The sequence below is a fragment of the Mauremys reevesii genome, linkage group 3 (assembly GCF_016161935.1).
Source record: "Mauremys reevesii isolate NIE-2019 linkage group 3, ASM1616193v1, whole genome shotgun sequence".
NCBI classification, from domain to species: Eukaryota; Metazoa; Chordata; order Testudines; family Geoemydidae; genus Mauremys; species Mauremys reevesii.
Genome location: NC_052625.1, coordinates 208,060,636 through 208,080,479, shown reverse-complemented (window position 1 = coordinate 208,080,479; position 19,844 = coordinate 208,060,636). Strand labels below are relative to the sequence as shown.

The window sequence follows — 19,844 nt, the reverse complement described above, 5'->3', positions numbered from 1 at the left end:
CATGCACGTGTGTCACCGTGCGAGGCAGGCACAGGGTGGCACCGTGCGAGACGGGGAGGGTGCACCATCGTGCGAACATGCCATGGGGTTAGGTTGGGTGAGTGCGCCACCATGCACGTGTGTCACCGTGCGAGGCAGGCACAGGGTGGCACCGCGAGGTGCAGCGAGTGCACCAGCATGTCACTGCAGGAGGGTCCTGGGGATGGAGAGCTGCCCAGAGGTGGGGGGCACTGGCGGGAGCAGCCGCCCGGCGCGGGGGGGCAGGGCGGGGCCTGGGCGGAGCTGTCCGCGGTGCTGGCCCCGCAGGTCCCGCCTGGCTCCAGACTGCGCGCTGCGCTCGGGCCGGTGCCAGCCGCGTCCTGCCCGTGCCCCGCTGCGCTCCCCTGGGCGCGGCATTGATGGAGGAGAGCGCGGCTGCCTCCCGGCTCGCTGCCATCGCTGCGCCGGGCTCCCGTGCGGGGCGCCGGCGGGGAGCCCCAGGGCAGCCGCCGCGGGGAGCCCCGCGCCCCTCTCCCGGCGGGGCCGCCCCTGTGAGGCTGATGCCCCGGCCGCGCCCCGTCCCTGCGCACCGGGGCAGGGGGCCGAAGCCGCCGCGCCGGACACGGAGCCCGGGGTTCCTGCGGCCCCAGCGGGCTGCCCCTCCGCGGGGCCATGGCCCCCTTCCCCGCCTGCCTCAACTCGGCCGTGCTGGTGCTGTTCAGCTGCGACCTCTGCCTGGTGCGAGCGAGTGAGTGCGGGCCGGGCCGGGGCGGGGGAGGGCGCCGGGCAGGGCCGGGAGAGGACCCAGGGCCGGGCCCGGAGGAGGGCACCGGGCAGGGCCGGGGGAGGGCGCGGGGCCGGGCCGGGGGAGGGCGCCGGGCCGGGCCGGGAGAGGACCCAGGGCCGGGCTCCTGTCCAGCTTTGCACTGGGCTGATCCCAGCCCGGCGCGCGGCAGCTGCAGGAGGGGACCCGGCCGCGGCTGCGGCTGTAACCCAGTGGCAAAGCCCTGCAATGCAAAGGGGCTCCGGGGCCGCAGACTGCAGCAAGCGCCGGGCTGCGGGAGCACCGGGCTGCGGGAGCGCCGGGCTGCAGCGCCGAGCGAGCAGGGACTCCAGCAGCGCTCGGGTTTTTAAGGCGAGAGGAAGGAGGTTCCGCAGTGATCCGAGCCCTCCAGCCCTGGCCGGGTCCCGGGTCTCGCCCCGTGCTGCTCTCTCCGCAGCCCCTTTGCCCCCCGCCCCGGGAGGGCGCTCGGAAGTCGGTTCCGGTTTCCTATGTGAAGGCAGAAGAACCCACCGAGACGGGCTAAATAGATCAGTCCCTGCCCGCTCTCCGCAGGCCCAGGGGAGGCCCCTCTGCCGAGCCAAGCACAGGAGAACGGGGAGCCCTGACTTAGCTGCTATGTAAACAGCGAAGTTCCCCCTCCTCGCTGAAGAACAAATCTTGTCTACCCTGTTCACACGAGCAGCCCCACTGGCCCAAATTCATCCCTGATATAACGTCATTGCTCCTGCTTGTGTGTGTGTGTGGGGGCGGGGGACTGACTCCGTTTTACCAAAACATAATTGATTAATCAGTAGAGTTCCAAGCTCCTGCCTCCTTGGTCTGGGTGCACTCGGCAAAACTGGGCCATTGCAGCTGGGTGTCGCTGGTTAGCTCTGGGGGCAAGTCCTGGCCTCCTTCGAACATTACACCAGTCTGACCACCAGGGGAAGGTTGCATTACCTATTCCTTTTCTACTGGAGATCACAATTTAATCTGTAAGGTGAAATACACCACATGCAGATGGCCTGCACCAGGTCCCTGCATCACTGAAGCCCCAGCAAGCCCCCACTTGAAGTACAAGAAAGTTACTAACATTCCCTTTAGAGTCGTCGTCTGCTTTGCTTATTTATAAAGCAGAAATTAAGAGCTTCAGGTCAGCTCTACTTGCTGGAGTGTGGGCTAGTTTTTAGGAGCAGGGATGCCAGACCCAAGGCCCACCTAGCACAGTATGCTGCAGCTAGTACCAGTGCTGCAGAGGAAGGTCAGAGAACACCACAGCTGCAGTTATGGGATAATCTGCCCTACACTTTAGTCCTCATCCTAGTCTCTAATAATTACAGCTCATCTTAAAACCTGAAGCAGGAGGTTTACGCTTCCTGCCAGAACTTTTGTTATCATAAGAACATAAGAACAGCTATACTGGGTCAGACCAAAGGTCCATCTAGCCCAGTATCCTGTCTACTGACAGTGGCCAATGCCAGGTGCCCCAGAGGGAGTGAACCTAACAGGGAATGATCAAGTGATCTCTCTCCTGCCACCCATCTCCATCCTCTGACAAACAGAGGCTAGGGACACCATTCTTTACCCATCCTGGCTAATAGCCATTTATGGACTTAACCACCATGAATTTATCCAGTTCTCTTTTAAACGCTGTTATAGTCCTAGCCTTCACAACCTCCTCAGCTAAGGAGTTCCACAAGTTGACTGTGCGCTGCATGAAGAAGAACTTCCTTTTATTTGTTTTAAACCTGCTGCCTATTAATTTCATTTGGTGACCCCTAGTTCTTGTATTATGGGAATAAGTAAATAACTTTTCCTTATTCACTTTCTCCACACCACTCATGATTTTATATATCTCTATCATATTCCCCCTTAGTCTCCTCTTTTCCAAGCTGAAGAGTCCTAGCCTCTTTAATCTTTCCTCATATGGGACCCTCCCCAAACTCCTAATCATTTTAGTTGCCCTTTTCTGAACCTTTTCTAATGCCAGTATATCTTTTTTGAGGTGAGGAGACCACATCTGTACACAGTATTCGAGATGTGGGCGTATCATCGATTTATATAAGGGCAATAATATATTCTCAGTCTTATTCTCTATCCCCTTTTTAATTATTCCTAACATCCTGTTTGCTTTTTTGACTGCCTCTGCACAATGCATGGACATCTTCAGAGAACTATCCACGATGATGCCAAGATCTTTTTCCTGACTCGTTGTAGCTAAATTAGCCCCCATCATATTGTATGTATAGTTGGGGTTATTTTTTCCAATGTGCATTACTTTACATTTATCCACATTAAATTTCATTTCCCATTTTGTTGCCCAATCACTTAGTTTTGTGAGATCTTTTTGAAGTTCTTCACAGTCTGCTTTGGTCTTAACTATCTTGAGCAGTTTAGTATCATCTGCAAACTTTGCCACCTCACTGTTTACCCCTTTCTCCAGATCATTTATGAATAAATTGAATAGGATTGGTCCTAGGACTGACCCTTGGGGAACACCACTAGTTACCCCTCTCCATTCTGAGAATTTACCATCAATTCCTACCCTTTGTTCCCTGTCCTTTAACCAGTTCTCAATCCATGAAAGGACCTTCCCTTTTATCCCATGACAGCTTAATTTACGTAAGAGCCTTTGGTGAGGGACCTTGTCAAAGGCTTTCTGGAAATCTAAGTTTACTATGTCCACTGGATCCCCCTTGTCCACATGTTTGTTGACCCCTTCAAAGAACTCTAATAGATTAGTAAGACACGATTTCCCTTTACAGAAACCATATTGACTATTGCTCAACAGTTTATGTTTTTCTATGTGTCTGACAATTTTATTCTTTACTGTTGTTTCGACTAATTTGCCCGGTACCGATGTTAGACTTACCGGTCTGTAATTGCTGGGATCACCTCTAGAGCCCTTTTTAAATATTGGTGTTACATTAGCTAACTTCCAGTCACTGGGTACCGAAGCCGATTTAAAGGACAGGTTACAAATCTTAGTTAATAGTTCCGCAACTTCACATTTGAGTTCTTTCAGAACTCTTGGGTGAATGCCATCTGGTCCCGGTGACTTGTTAATGTTGAGTTTATCAATTAATTCCAAAACCTCCTCTAGTGACACTTCAATCTGTGACAGTTCCTCAGATTTGTCACCTACAAAAGCCAGCTCAGGTTTGGAAATCTCCCTAACATCCTCAGCCGTGAAGACTGAAGCAAAGAATCCATTTAGTTTCTCCGCAATGACTTTATTGACTTTAAGTGCTCCTTTTCTATCTTGATCATCCAGGGCCCCCTGGTTGTTTAGCAGGCTTCCTGCTTCTGATGTACTTAAAAAACATTTTGTTATTACCTTTGGAGTTTTTGGCTAGTTATCATTAACTATGATAACTCTGGATATTCTTGTTATCCATATAGCTCCAGTCCCTTTCTGAATGCTAACCCTTGGCCTCCATGACTTCCTATGGCAGTGAATTCCATGGGCTGATTATATCTTGTGTGAAAACATATTTTCTTTTATCAGTTTTGAATTTCCCACTTTCAGTTTTTCTTACTGTCCCTTTGGCCTGGTCTACACTGGGGGGCGGGGTGTCAATGTAAGATACGCAACTTCAGCTACAGGAATAGCGTAGCTGAAGTCGACATATCTTATTTCGACTTACCTCCCGTCCTCACGGCGTGAGATCAACGGCCACGACTCCCCCCATCGACTCCGCTATTGCTGCTCACTCTGGTGGAGTTCTGGAGTCGACGGGAGCGCGTTTGGGGATCGATATATCACGTCTAGACGAGACGCGATATATCGATCCCCGATAAATTGATCGCTACCCGCCAATCCAGCGGGCAGTCTGGACGTACCCTTCTTTCTTAGGTTATGAGACATGGAGAACACAAGCTCTGAATCTACCTGCTCTAGACCAGTCTTTATGGAAGGTACTTCCCTCATCGCTCCTTAGTCCTCTCCTGAGGTAACAATCCCAGTCGTTTTGATCTCTCTTTTTCATGTCCTTGATCACTCTCCTTGCTCTTCTCTGGGCCCCTCAGGCTTTGCAGTATCCCTGGAGATTTCTGTTTGAACTAGAGCAGATCTTTTACAAAAACATCACATATTTATTTAAAAAACTGCCAGTGGGGGAGAAGCCACCAGAGCCCTTGATAAGTTGTTCCAATGGTTAATAATTGTGAGTGTTAAAAAAAAATTGTGCCTTATTTCCAGTCTGAATTTGTCTAGCTTCTGCTTCCAGCCATGGGCTTGTGTTAGCCCTGTCTCTGCTAGACCGAAGTGCCCCATGTAGGTACTTACAGTCTGTTTCAGGGCCGGGCCACAACATTTTGGCACCTGAGGCGAGGAGCTCAAATGACACCTCCATGCCCTCTCGCTTGGGCCAAAACTTTGAAAGGTCTCAATTCTGTCTTCTTCCTGTTCTACTCCTCTCATGGTACTGCTCTGCTACCTACCCCAGTAAAGGAGAACTAACAACTTAAAATGCCTTGTTCAAAAATGTTAAGTAACACTTAACTTTCAAATGCTGTGGACCTCCCAGCGCTGTAAGCTAATCCCCTCGGGGAGGTGGAGTACCTGCAGCGCTGGGAGAGCTCTCTCCCAGCGCTGGCGCCGCGACCACACTCGCACTTCAAAGCGCTGCCGCGGGAGCGCTCCCGCGGCAGCGCTTTGGAGTTTCGAATGTAGCCAAGCCCTTAGGCAGCCAGACGCCATCTTCCCCCAGCCTGGGACTCGCTCTGGCGCTTAGGTGGGAGATAGGTATGCAGATGCCTAGAGGGAGGCAGCATTGCACCTGCTCTGAGATGGAAACATAGGTGCCAAGGGAATTCTACTGCAGACACTCAGGTGCTGGCTTCCTCCGGGTCCCGGGAGTGCTCAACCCCCCACTCTGCCCCAGGCCCTTCCCTCACCCGACCCCTGCTCCCAAGCACCCACCCCCACCCCGCCTCTTCCCACCCCCACTCCACCTTAGGCCCCACCCCACCATTTCCCCAAGCTCCCATCCCCGCCCCATCCCTGCCCCGCCTCTTCTCACCCAGTTCCGCCGCCTCCCCTGAGCACGCCCCATCCCCACTCCTCCCCCCTCCCTCCCAGCACCTCCTATATGCCATAAAACAGCAGGAGGTGCTGGGAGGGAGGGGGAAGAGTTGATCGGGGGGAGCTGGCTGCTGATGGGTGCTAAGCACCCACTAATTTTTTCCTGTGGGTGCTCCAGTCCAGGAGCACTCATGGAGTCAGCGCCTATGAGAGTTTAGGCACCTACAAGGTTCAGTGGGAGTTTTGTGCAAAACTGGGACTGAGGTGCCTAACTCCTTTTGTCCATCCAGTCCCAGGTTCCTGATTCAGCGAGGTGCTGGTCTACTCTTGGCTTCCCCTGGAGCTGAGGGCACCCAGCATCTCTGAAGATCAGACCCCAGATGTTTCAGCTTAAGCACCAAAACTCAGTGAGCACCTTTGGAAATGCTCCCCTCAGTGAACAGGGGTTAGACCAGGGGTAGGCAACCTAACGCACATGTGCCAAAGGCTGATTTTCAGTGGCACTCACACTGCCTGGGTCCTGGCCACCAGTCCGGGGGGCTCTTCATTTTAATTTAATTTTAAATGAAGCATCTTAAACATTTAAAAAACCTTATTTACTTTACATACAATAGTTTAGTTATATATTATAGACTTATAGAAAGAGATCTTCTAAAAATGTTAAAATGTATGACTGGCGCGCGAACCCTTAAATCAGAGTGAATAAATGAAGAGTCGGCACAGCACTTCTGAAAGGTTTCCGACCCCTGGGTTAGACAATAAGCCAGAACCACTTGGGCAGATGTTCAGCAGAACGGGACCAGGGTGAGGCTGGGCTCTGTGGTGATGGCAAACTGAAGGAGGGTTCTTGGGTCTGTCAGGGTCCAGTTAGCTGTTGTTTCAGCTTGCCCCCCCTGCCCCATCCAGTGTTTCCTCTCAGTGTTCCAACATTTCTAAAAGGCCTGGCTCATACATACCCACCCGTACGGGTGCTCCCACCCACCCTTCAGTGCAGTTCTGATGGGCCATATAGACGGCCCCTTCGACCCCTCACACTCAAACTGCCCTCCTGTAGCGATCACCTCCGCCAGAATGGCTGGTGAGCTCCCAGCTCTGATGGTAGATCCTCCTTACACAGTGCTGCCTAGGGAGAAGTGGTGCTGGGGCTCCCCCCTACATTCCTGACCAAGGTGGTGTCGGATTTTCATTTAAACCAAACCCCCACCCTCCTGTTTTTCTCTCCCAATCCAGGGGAAGCCAAGCTGCACACCTTGGATGTCATTCAGAAAACTGTCCTGTTTATTTGGGTCACTGGGAAAACAGTTCAGGGTCAATTCATCTCATCTTGGAAACGTTGTCCTGGATAACCCATCCCATTACACCCATCTACCAGTTAGGAAGTTTACCTTCTCCCCACAGGAATTGGGGCCCACTCAACTACTGCTCAGCCAACCTCTGTGGCTTGCCCAAGGCCCATTCCCATACCAGCCACCTGGAGAACAGCCCCATGGAGTCAGCCCAGACTTTCAGGCACCATTATGGATCTGGCCTCTAGATCAGAGCCAAATTGGAGAGAGCAGTTCTGAAATCCTTATTTAGCGAGGTGTGGCTAGGACTCCTCCACCCACCTCCTGTTAATCTGGGACCTGCTAGCAAGGCACACGTCAGAGCCACGTGGACTTTGATGCAGAATGAACAGTTACTTCTCTGGCAGGAACTGTGGTTCTTTGAGATGTGATGTATGTGTGGAGCCCATGACTCGCTCGCCTTTGGAGTTAATCTCTCCTGGTTCTCTGCATTGGTGAGAGAGCTGAGAGGCTGTAGGGCCAATTCTGCTTTTTATGCCCTTGGCCAGTGGGGCTAGAAGGACATGTAGGGCTCAGAAGTGGCCTCAAAAGATACTGCTAGTCCCAGATTCTGGTCTCATGCACATGAGGTGCATGCGCTGTGACTGGGATCCACGTGGACTAAATGTCTCAAAGAACCAGTCACAGCAAGGTAAACAACAAATCTTTTTCTAGACGATAAATTATTTTAGTAACTCTTTTCTGAACCCTTGCCAGTTTGTCATCATCCTTTCTGAAGTGTGGACAGCAGAACTGACATAGTATCCAGTAACGGGAGTTACTGCCATTGTATACAACCTACTTCTGCTCTGTATTCCCCCACCTATGTATCCAAGGATCACATTTGCTGTTTTTGTCACAGCATCCCACTGGGAACTCATGTTCATTGGTTTCTACTGTGATTCCTAAGTCCTTTATAGAGTTGATGCTTTGCAAACTACTGTCCTCCATCAGCTAAGTGTGGTCTGCATTTGTTATTCAATTTATGACTTTGGATTTGGCTGTATTAACACTCATGTTCAAGTAAGCCGACCTGCCCCGGAGAGCTAACTGGCTCTGTATAACTGACCTGTCCCCATCGTTATTCACCACCCCACCAGTTACTGTGGCATTGGCAAGCTTTAGCAGCAATGATTTTATGTTTTCTCCCAGCCCCTGGATAAAGTTTTGTCAGTGATAGTAGCCTGTGTAACCACACTATTATATTTGCTCCAATACCCTCCATCCCCTAGAAGCCCTGTGGTTTGTTGCCCTCACATGGTGCCTCTTGTCCTAGAAAGCTCTTTGGGACAGGGAGCTGTGTCTGCTTTAGGGGCCACTTGATCACACAGACCTCAGGAAATGCAGGGGGAAGGTGCCCACAGCAAGCTGAGCTCTGCCCCTACGGATGTGCATTGCAATAAACTCTTGCAGCCCAGGACCTTGCGGCACTGGGAACATAATATCTGGCAGGGAAACAGAAAAGCCCGTCCCTTTCACCTTCTGCATAGGCTCCAGTGTAGAGTTTAATGCTATTGCTCCAGTGAGGCTGTGCAAGCAGATTGAACTGTGTAGTGTTTACCCTCACGATATGAAATGTTGCGCCGGTGCTACTGCGTAAGTGGCCCCACGTGGTGTGTCAGGCTAGGACCAGAGATTGAAGAGCTCTGGAAACGAGGAACACGTTTTGTCCCTGCCTGTGCTGAGCATAAAGAGGTCGCATCAGGCAGCTCCTGCTTCCTTTGTCACCCAAGATAAACACAGTGATCATATAAACCTTGCAGCAGATTAATACCTCAGCAGATGTGTCCTCAGCAGCTGCAGGGACATGGGCATCGATTCTAGTGCTAATGCTGCCTGTTGATCTGACACTAGCTGTCCTCCAAGGTGATCAATGTGTTTGGAGAGCACAGCATCCCTCCTCCAGCCCAGCTGCTGTCCGGGGATGGAGGGCCTGCAGTCTCTGCTCTGTACGTGGGGGTGGAGGGGCGGGGGCACTGGGCCTGCAGTCTCTGCTCTGTACGTGGGGGTGGAGGGGCTGGGGGCACTGGGCCTGCAGTCTCTGCTCTGTACGTTGGGGTGAAGGGGCGGGGCACTGGGCCTGCAGTCTCTGCTCTGTACATGGGGTGGAGGGCACTGGGCCTGCAGTCTCTGTTCTGTACGTGGGGTGGAAGGGCGGGGGCACTGGGCCTGCAGTCTCTGCTCTGTACGTGGGGTGGAGGGGCTGGGGGCACTGGGCCTGCAGTCTCTGCTCTGTACGTTGGGGTGAAGGGGCGGGGGCACTGGGCCTGCAGTCTCTGCTCTGTACATGGGGGTGGAGGGCACTGGGCCTGCAGTCTCTGTTCTGTACGTGGAGGTGGAGGGGCTGGGGGCAGCGGGCCTGCAGTCTCTGCTCTGGGTGGAGGGGCACCAGGCCTGCAGTCTCTGCTCTGTACGTGGGGGTGGAGGGCACCGGGCCTGCAGTCTCTGCTCTGTACGTGGGGTGGAGGGGGCACCGGGCCTGCAGTCTCTGCTCTGGGTGGAGGGGGAACCGGGCCTGCAGTCTCTGCTCTGTACGTGGGGTGGAGGGCACCGGGCCTGCAGTCTCTGCTCTGTACGTGGGGGTGGAGGGGGCACCGGGCCTGCAGTCTCTGCTCTGTACGTGGGGGTGGAGGGGCACCGGGCCTGCAGTCTCTGCTCTGTACGTGCGGGTGGAGGGGGAACCGGGCCTGCAGTCTCTGCTCTGTACGTGGGGTGGAGGGGCACTGGGCCTGCAGTCTCTGCTCTGTACGTGGGGGTGGGGACACCGGGCCTGCAGTCTCCGCTCTGTACGTGGGGTGGCGGGGCGGGGCGGGCACTGGGCCTGCAGTCTCTGCTCTGTACGTGGGGTGGCGGGGCGGGGGCACTGGGCCTGCAGTCTCTGCTCTGTACGTGGGGTGGGGGCTGGGTGGGGGCACTGGGCCTGCAGTCTCTGCTCTGTACATGGGGGTGGCGGGCGGGGGCACTGGGCCTGCAGTCTCTGCTCTGTACGTGGGGGCGAGGGGGCACTGGGCCTGCAGTCTCTGCTCTGTACGTGGGGTGGCGGGGCGGGAGGGCGGGCACTGGGCCTGCAGTCTCTGCTCTGTACGTGGGGGTGGCGTGGGGACACTGGGCCTGCAGTCTCTGCTCTGTATGTGGGGCGGAGGGGGCACTGGGCCTGCAGTCTCTGCTCTGTACGTGGGGTAGAGGGGCTGGGGGCACTGGGCCTGCAGTCTCTGCTCTGTGCGTGGGGTGGAGAGGCTTAGGGGCACTGGGCCTGCAGTCTCTGCTCTGTACGTGGGGAGGTGGCGGGGCGGGGCGGCACTGGGCCTGCAGTCTCTGCTCTGTACGTGGGGGTAGAGGGGCTGGGGGCACTGGGCCTGCAGTCTCTGCTCTGTACGTGGGGGTGGAGGGGCTGGGGGCACTGGGCCTGCAGTCTCTGCTCTGTACGTGGGGTGGAGGGGCGGGGGCACTGGGCCTGCAGTCTCTGCTCTGTACGTGGGGCGGGGTGAGGGGGCACTGGGCCTGCAGTCTCTGCTCTGTACGTGGGGGTGGAGGGGCTGGGGGCACTGGGCCTGCAGTCTCTGCTCTGTATGTGGGGAGTGGCGGGGCGGAGGGGCGCTGGGCCTGCAGTCTCTGCTCTGCTCTGTACGTGGGGTGGCGGGCGGGGCGGCACTGGGCCTGCAGTCTCTGCTCTGTACGTGGGGGTGGCGGGGCGGAGGGGCACTGGGCCTGCAGTCTCTGCTCTGTACATGGGGTGGAGGGGCTGAGGCGGGCACTGGGCCTGCAGTCTCTGCTCTGTACGTGGGGTGGAGGGGCTGGGGGCACTGGGCCTGCAGTCTCTGCTCTGTACGTGGGGTGGAGGGGCGGGGGCCCTGGGCCTGCAGTCTCTGCTCTGTACGTGGGGGGGTGGAGGGGCTGGGGGGGGCACGGGGCCTGCAGTCTCTGCTCTGTACGTGGGGGGTGGAGGGGCGGGGGGGGGGATGGCCCTGGGGATTGCCCAGGCAGTACGGACTGGCCTTCTGGCACATCACGAAATACAGAGCTAGAGGGAGGGCAGCACTGGCTCACCAGGGATCTACGCTAAATGACACATGCAGAACCCCATCCAGATCCCTGCCCCCCTATTATTCAATAGCCAACTTGCTGCCTACTGTGTCCCACTCAAGCTGTGGCAAACCCTCTCCCTGCCTGCGAGGCTTCATGGCGGGGAACCCAGGAGGCAGAGCCTAACCGCGCAGCCTTCCCCCGGGGAGGGAGAGGGCAGGCACTGGCTCTGGAGTGGGATGGGGCTGGTGCTGATGCTCCGGCTGGTGGGTGAGGCACAAGGCCTGATGCAGTGAGCTGGGTGAGCGTGTCCAGCCATGCAGAGCCTGCGGAGGTCCCAAAGGACGGAGAGTGAAGCTCCTAAACGCCTTGAGGGAGACTCTGGAGCTTTCCCTCCGGATACGGGGGCAGGGAGCTTTCCCCAGAGCCCAAGGGGCGGCCCGGCAGCAGAGGAACACACCCATTATTAATCCGGCCCCTCTCACACTGTCCAGGCCACGCTCTGAGTCCCATTGCAGCAGCTGCACTGACTTCAATGGGAGCTACAGGATTGGGCTCACTACATACCTCTGTACGGAGCACAAGGAAGGGCGACTGGAGATACAGCAGTGACTGCCCCAGGCATCACGGCTCCATACAGGCCCTGCAGAAAGAGTAATGCTGGGCTGAGGAGACAACAGGCAGGCAGGCCTTCCAAGCTGCAAGCACCTCTTCAGACCTCACTTCTTGCCTGTGACCTTCCTTGGAAAGGGGGCAGGTGTGGGTGTGTTATAACTGCATGTTGTGGCGGGAGTGCTGGGGACGAGATGATCCAGCCAGCAGCTGCCTGGGGTTAGCAAGGAGCTTTGATCAGCATCTGTATGAACTGAGGGGTTCGGAGTGCGGGAGGGGGATCAGGGCTGGGGCACAGGCTCTGGGGTGAGGCCAGGGATGAGAGGTTCGGAGTGTGGGAGGGGGCTCTGGGGTGGGGCAGAAGATTGGGATGTGTGTGGGGATGGGCTCTGGGGTGGGGCCAGGGATGAGAGGTTCAGTGTGCAGGTGGGGGCTCTGGGGTGGGGCAGAAGATTGGGATGTGGGGATGGGCTCTGGGGTGGGGCCAGGGATGAGAGGTTCAGGATGTGGGAGGGGGCTCTGGGGTGGGGCCAGGGATGAGGGGTTTGGGGTGTGGGAGGGGGCTCAGGGTTGGGGCAGAAGGTTGGGATGTGGGGAGATGGGCTCTGGGGTGGAGCCAGGGACGAGAGGTTCAGTGTGCAGGTGGGGCTTTGGGGTGGGGCAGAAGGTTGGGATGTGTGGGAGATGGGCTCTGGGGTGGAGCCAGGGACGAGGTTCAGTGGGCAGGTGGGGGCTCTGGGGTGGGGCAGAAGATTGGGATGTGTGGGGGTGGGCTCTGGGGTGGGACCAGGGATGAGAGGTTCAATGTGCAGGTGGGGGCTTTGGGGGGGGGCAGAAGGTTAGGGTGTGTGGGGGGGGGAGATGGGCTCTGGGGTGGGGCCAGGGACGAGAGGTTCAGAGTGTGGAAGGGGGCTCTGGGGTGGGGCAGAAGATTGGGATGTGTGGGGGATGGGCTCTGGGGTGGAGCCAGGGACGAGAGGTTCAGTGTGCAGGTGGGGGCTCTGGGGTGGGGCAGAAGATTGGGATGTGTGGGGGGGGATGGGCTCTGGGGTGGAGCCAGGGATGAGGGGTTTGGAGTGCAGGCTGCCCCAGAGCTGAGGTAGGGAGACAGGGCTCCCACAAGCCCCCCTCACACCAGCATTTCAGGCTGGGGGAGAGGTACCTCTCCCCAGCCATGGCAGCTCCAGCAGGGCTGGGCTGGGCTGGGCTGAAGGAGGGGATCCTCTCCACCGGCAGCTCCGGCAGGCTGGGCCAGGCCAGGTCCACGCTGGGGCCTCTCCCGCAGCCGGTCTGCTCTGGGGCAGTGAGGAGGGGCTCCTCTCCCCGCCACAGCCCTGAGCCTCTGCGTGGGGCTTCATAGGCAGCTGCATGGCTGTGCGGCTTAGAGGGAACTTGGGTCAGGACCAGAGAGAGGTGTGAGCAACTAGAGAGACCTGACTCTGCTAGGCGATGGGCGACGTGATGCCAAGTTAAGTTCAATGTCAATAAACACAAAGTAAGCCACGCGGGAGGGGAAAAGGTACAATGGAGGGACCTCGAGAGACCATACAGTCCAGCCCCCTGCACTGAGGATGGACCAAGTAAACCTAGGCCATTTTGAGAGTTGTTTGTCCAACCTGTTCTTAAAAACCTCTAGTAACAGGGGATTCCTCCACCTCCTTTGGAAGCCTGTTCCAGAACTTACCTATCTGTATTGTTAGAAAGCTTTTCCTAACGCATAACAAAGCTCCCTTGTTGCAGATTAAGCTCATTACTTCTTGACTTACCTTTCAGGGGACATGGAGAACAATTGGTCACCATCCTCTTTATAGCAGCCCTGAACATATCTGAAGACTTATCAGGTCGCTCCTCACCCTTCTTTTCTCAAGACTAAACGTGCCCAGTTTTTGTAACCTTTCCTCATAGCCAGAGGTCAGGTTTTCTAACCGTTTCATCATTTTTATTGTTCTCCTCAGGACTCTGTCTAGTTTAGCCACACCTTTCCTAAAGTGTGGTGCCCAGAATTGGACAGTGCTCCAGCTGAGGCCTCACCAGTGCCGAGTAGAACAGGACAATTACCTCCCATGTCTTACATATTATATTCCTATTAATACCCCCTGGAAAATAAGCCATTTTTGCAACTGCATCACATTGACAACTCATATTCAATTTGTGATCCACTATAACTCCCAGATCCTTTTCTGCAGTACTGCCACCTAGACAGTTATGCCCCATTTTGTAGTTGGGCATTTGATTGTTCCCTTCCTAAGTGTCGTACTTTGCACTGGTCTTTACTGAATTTCATCTTGTTAAATTCAGACCAGTTCTCTAATTTGTCAAGGTCATTTTGAACTCTAATCCTGTCCTCTAAAGTGCTTGCAACCCCTCACAGTTTGGTGTCACTTGCAAATTTTATAAGCATACTCTCTGCACTATTATCCAGGTCATGAATTAAGATATTGACTAGTACCAGACCCAGGACTGACCCCTGTGGAACCCCAGTAGATATATTCTACCAGTTTGTCAATGAACCATTGATAACTACTCTGAGAATGGTCTTTCAACTGATTGTCCACCCACCTTATAATAATTTCATCTATGCCACTTTCCCCTAGTTTCCTTATGAGACTGGCATGTGGGATTCTGTCAAAAGCCTTAATAATAAAAAAAATCAAGTTGTACCAGGTCTACTGCTTCCCCCCATCCACTAGGCCAAAGCCCTGTCAAAGATGGAAATCAGGTGGGTTTGGCATGAACCTGACAAAGCCATGCTGGCTATTCCTTGAAACCTTCTTAATCTTATGGGGCTTACAAACTGATTGTTTAATCATTTGTTCCAGTATCTTTCCAGGTACTGAAGTTAGGCTGATTGGTCTGTAGTTCCCTGGGTTCTCTGTTCCCTTTTTAAAGGCAGGTGCTATCTTTGCCCTTCTTCAGTCCTCTGAGGGTCACGCACCCTCAAAAATAATTGCTAATGGTTCTGAGATTGCTTCAACTGGCTCCTGAAGTACCCTAAGATGAATTTCATCAGGCTCTGCTGACTTGAATACATTTAACTTCCCCAAGTTATCTGTAACCTGTTCTTTCCCTATTAGGGAATGTGTTGCCTCTCCCTTGTTGTTAATATTAATTGTGTTGAGCATCTGGTCACCATTGACCTTTAGGGAAAGGAGGAGCGTATTCAGGAGGGATGGGCTCCATCTAACCCAAAATGGAACCAGACTGTTGCATGTCAAATTAAAAAGGTCAGCGAAGTTTCTAAAGTAAGGGCTGGGAGAAAGCCGACAGGTGTGGAGGAGCACGCGATTCAGACGGACACATCCCTTAGAGGAGGATTTGTTAAAGAGGTTATTCTATTGCTAGTAAGGAGGAGAGGATGGAAGTTGATAAAGTACCGACAGGAACTGAAGAGGAAAAATCAAATGAAAAAGAGTCCCATTTAATTACATCACATAATGGCGGACAGCTAAAAAGTGACAAATTCTGTAAATGCAAGAACTCTAAATTCTATGATGGGTGAACTTGAGGGCCTGGTATTATGTGAGGATTTGATATAAGGGTACGTCTACACTACGGGACTATTCCGAATTTGCATAAACCGGTTTTGTAAAACAGATTTTATAAAATCAGTCGCGCCACACACCAAAACACATTAAATCGTGGTGTGGTGTCGTCCATGGCTCGATTTCTGGAGCGTTTCTGCGTTGCACTGTATAGTGGCTATCTATAGCTATCCCCCGTTTCCCCCCCCCCGCCCGCCCCTTTGGCATTCCCGATCCCAGAGATCCTGGGGGCAAAAATCAAAAAAAAAGTGTGGTTCTGGGTCACCCCTCCCCCCTCCCTCTCCCCTCCCTCCCAGACCTTGAAAGCGACCTTTTTTTGGCTTTGGCCTTGGTGGCCATAGCACACGCAGCATGCACCAAGCATGGACCCTGCTCAGCTCAATCAATACAAATTTTTACTTCCTTAACACTCTCGCGCACTCCTATTAGCGCTACTCCTATCGGGAGGGTCTCGGAAGGAGGAAATATTAAAATTTAAATAAATTAAAAAAATCGATAGTGCCTGGTTGCGTGGTGCTTGTTTTGTGTTAAAAAAAACGATTTAAACTTCTCTAAACGGTAACAGTCATCACAAGAACTTGGTGGAATGAGGATAATCAATGGGACACGGTAATACCAGGGTAGAAAATATATAGGAATGACAGAATAGGTTGTAATGGTTGGGGAGTAGCACTAAATGTGTGTGTGGGGCGGGGGGGGGGGGCAGAGTCAAATAGAATACAAATCTTAAATGACTCAAAGTGTACCATAGAATCTCTATGGATAGAAATTCTATGCTTGAATAATAAGAATATAGCAGTAGGGATACACTACTGACCAGGATGGTGATGGTGATTGTGAAATGCTCCCGGAGATTGGAGAGGCTATAAAACTAGAAAACTCAGCTGAAATCCCCCATTATTACTATTTCCATATCGATTGGGTACATGTCACCTCAGGATGGGATGCAGAGATAAAATTTGTAGAGATAATTAATGAGGTTTTCTTGGAGCAGCTACTCCTGGAACCCACTAGGAGAGAGGCAATTCTTGATTTAGTTCTAAGTGGTGCACAGGATCTGGTCCAAGAGGTGAATAATGCTGAGACGCTCAGTAACAGCAACCATAATGTAATTACATTTCACATCCCTATGAGAGAGAAAATACCAAAGAAGCCCCTCACAGTAGCATTTAACTTCAGAAAGTTCACATTTTTTTTAAAAAGAGGAAGCTAGTTAAACAGAAATGTAAAAGATACAGTCACAAAAGTGCCATGCCTGCAAGCTACATGGAAACTTTTTAAAGACACCATAACAAAGGCTCAAATTAAATGTATATCCCTAATTAAAAAACATAGTGAGAGGACCAAAAAAATGCCATCGTGGCTAAACAGTCAAGCAAGTTGTCAGAGAAGACATCCTTTAAGGTGTATTAAAAATTGAAAATGAAATCTTACTGAGGAAAATAGAAAGGAGCATAAACTCTGGCATGACAAGGATAAACATATAATTAGGCAGGACAAAAAAGAATTTGAAGAGCAATTAGCCAAAGAGTCAAAAACTAAACTTTTTTTTTATTGTTAAGTACATCAGATGCAGGAAGGCGGCCTAACAATTAGTGGGGCCACTGGCTGATGGAGGTGCTAAAGGAGTAGCACTTCCATTAGTCTTCACTGCAGAGGCTGAGGGAGATTCCCACATCTGAGCCAGTCTTTTTAGGTGACAGATCTGAGGAACTGTCCCAGATTGAGGTGTCAGTGGAGAAGGTTTGGAACAACTGATACATTAAAGAGAAGTAAGTCACCAGGACTAGATGGTATTTACCCAAGAGTTCTCAAGGAACTCAAATATGAAATTGCAGAATGACTAGCTGTGGTACGTAACCTATCATTTAAATCAGCTTCTGTACCAGATGACTGGATGACGTGACACCAATTTTTAAAAAAGGCTCCAGAGGTGATTCCAGCAATTACAGGCCAGTAAGCCTGACTTCAGTGGCAGGCAAAATGATTGCTAATTCTGTTCTTTACTACAGTTTCAGTCACATACATGAACACAATTTGTGGGGAAAAGCCAACATGGCTCTTAGAAAGGGAAATCACGCCTCTCCAGTCTACTAGAATTCTTTGAGGGGGTCAACAAGCATGTGGACCAGGGGGAATCCAGTGGATATAGTGTACTTGGACTTTCAGAAAACCTTTGACAAGGTCTCTCTCCAAAGGCTCTTGAGCAGAGTGAGCTGTCATGGGATAGAGGGAAGGTCCCCTCCTGGATCGGTAACTGGTTAAAAGACGGGGGGGGGGGGAATGGTCAGTATTCAGAATGGAGAGAGGTGAATAGAGGTGGCTCCCAGAGGTCTGTTCTGGGTTCAATCCTATTCAATATGTTCATAAACGATCTAGAAAAGAGAGTAAACAGTGAGGTGGCAACACTTAGAGGTGATACAAACTACTCCAGATAGTTAAGCGCAAAGCTGTCTGTGACGAGTCACAAAGGGACCTCACAAAACTGGGTGAGCCCCAACCTGCTGCCATAGCTCAGACTCTAGGGCCAAGCGGCATTGTTTTGTGGAGTAACAACAGAGTTTAGCAATCACTTGGCACCCTGGCATCCCTAGCACAGGGACTTTACAAGATGTCCCTTGCTTACTGACAAGCCGTCTCTCAAACTCCAGCCAATCAGGGCCCCAGAGACAGACAGCGAGCAATCGTTAACCGCACAGAGGGAGGGAGGGAGACCTCTCGGAAGCAGCTGGCTGCAGGCACGTCTCTGTGTGCCCCTAATGGGGGGGGGTGTGTGACTCCATGCACTGCCCCCACCCCGGGCAGTGCACAGAGACCTGCTGACCCCCTCCCTCCAAGGGGTGTGCAGAGATGTGCCGGCAGCAGAGCTAAGGCAGCTCCCTGCCTGCTGTGCCTCCCTCCGCGCCGCTTCGGTCCTGGAAGCGGCTGGCATGTCCCTACAGCCCGAGGGTTGGGGAGTGTCTCCACATGCTGCCCCTGCCCCGAGCACCAATTCTGCAGCTCCTATTGGCCAGAAACTGCAGCCAATGGGAGCTGCAGGGGTGGTGCCTGTGGGCAGCGGTGCACAGAGACCCCCCCATCTAGGAGCCGCTGCCGGTGCAGTGTGTGTGCTGGTCGCTTTGGGAGCTGCGCCGCCCCCTGCCCCCCTTCTGCACCCCAACTCCCTGCCCCAGCCCAGAGCCTGCACTCCAAACCCAAGCTTCCTCCCAGAGCCCGCACCCCTGACCCCCTCCCACACCACAACCCCCTGCCCCTATTAAGGTACCTCACTTTATTTTCATTTACTTTCCATTACTTATAAGAACATAAGAACGGCCGTACTGGGTCAGACCAAAGGTCCATCCAGCCCAGTATCCTGTCTACCAACAGTGGCCAATGCCAGGTGCCCCAGAGGGAGTGAACCTAACAGGCAATGATCAAGTGATCTCTCTCCTGCCATCCATCTCCCTCCTCTGACGAACAGAGGCTAGGGACACCATTCTTACCCATCCTGGCTAATAGCCATTAATGGACTTAACCACCATGAATTTATCCAGTTCTCTTTTAAACCCTGTTATAGTCTCAGCCTTCACAACCTCCTCAGGTAAGGAGTTCCACAAGTTGACTGTGCGCTGCGTGAAGAAGAACTTCCTTGTATTTGTTTTAAACCTGCTGCCTATTAATTTCATTTGGTGACCCCTAGTTCTTGTATTATGGGAATAAGTAAATAACTTTTCCTTATCCACTTTCTCAACATCACTCATGATTTTATATACCTCTATCATGTCCCCCCTTAGTCTCCTCTTTTCCAAGCTGAAAAGTCCTAGCCTCTTTAATCTCTCCTTATATGGGACCTGTTCCAAACCCCTAATCATTTTAGTTGCCCTTCTCTGAACGTTTTCTAATGCCAGTATATCTTTTTTTGAGATGAGACGACCACATCCGTACACAGTATTCAAGATGTTGGTGTACCATGGAGGAGGATGAAGAAAAAAAGAATGAAAACTGGGCAGGGAGATAAGACAGAATGTTCTTTTTCTTGGCTGAGTCCCAAGGGGGAGCCCCCAAAAATGAAGCTGTGCACACTCTAAATCCACCACTGCTCACACCTGCCCAGCCCCTACCTCACCCCTGAAGCTTCTGGGGCTCTTCACCCATCTCTCCCAGGCCTGGGGCTTCCACAGGGGTCTGACCCGCCCCCCTGCACCAGGCAGGGGAGGTGCATAGTGGCTGTGAGCTGCTGAAATCTTCCTGCTGCCTCCTCCACCCTCCTGTCCTGTAAGCATAACCCACACACCTCCTGGGTGTGGTGCTCTGTCCCATCTAGTGACACTGAGACCACTTAGAGAGAGGGGTCTCCTGATACTGACGGGGCCTCTGGGGACTCCCTGGTCAAGCCCTCCTCGGTGTGCGTCACAGTCCTCCCCGCCCTTCCTCTTTGTCACCTTGGACTGCAAGCTCTTTGGGACAGGGCTGAGCCAGGCCTCCTTCATGCTAGCACAGCACCTGGCACGGCACGGCACGGCACGGCACAGCACGAGGGGGTGGGGGAAGAGCTTTGCACATGCCTATCCCTGGACTGCAAGAGGGCTCCT

At 53.2% G+C, this 19,844-nt stretch overlaps 1 protein-coding gene across 1 annotated transcript in view; it reads left to right on the top strand.

Annotated features, from left to right (window-relative positions):
• The first annotated feature begins 663 nt into the window (after nucleotides 1–663).
• FNDC4 (fibronectin type III domain containing 4) overlaps nucleotides 664–19,844 on the top strand; it is a 36,886-nt gene continuing 17,705 nt past the window's right edge. Inside the window, exon 1 of the mRNA XM_039529752.1 lies at nucleotides 664–727. The gene's annotated coding sequence lies outside the window, so the exon portion shown is untranslated. The remainder of the gene's footprint in view (nucleotides 728–19,844) is intronic.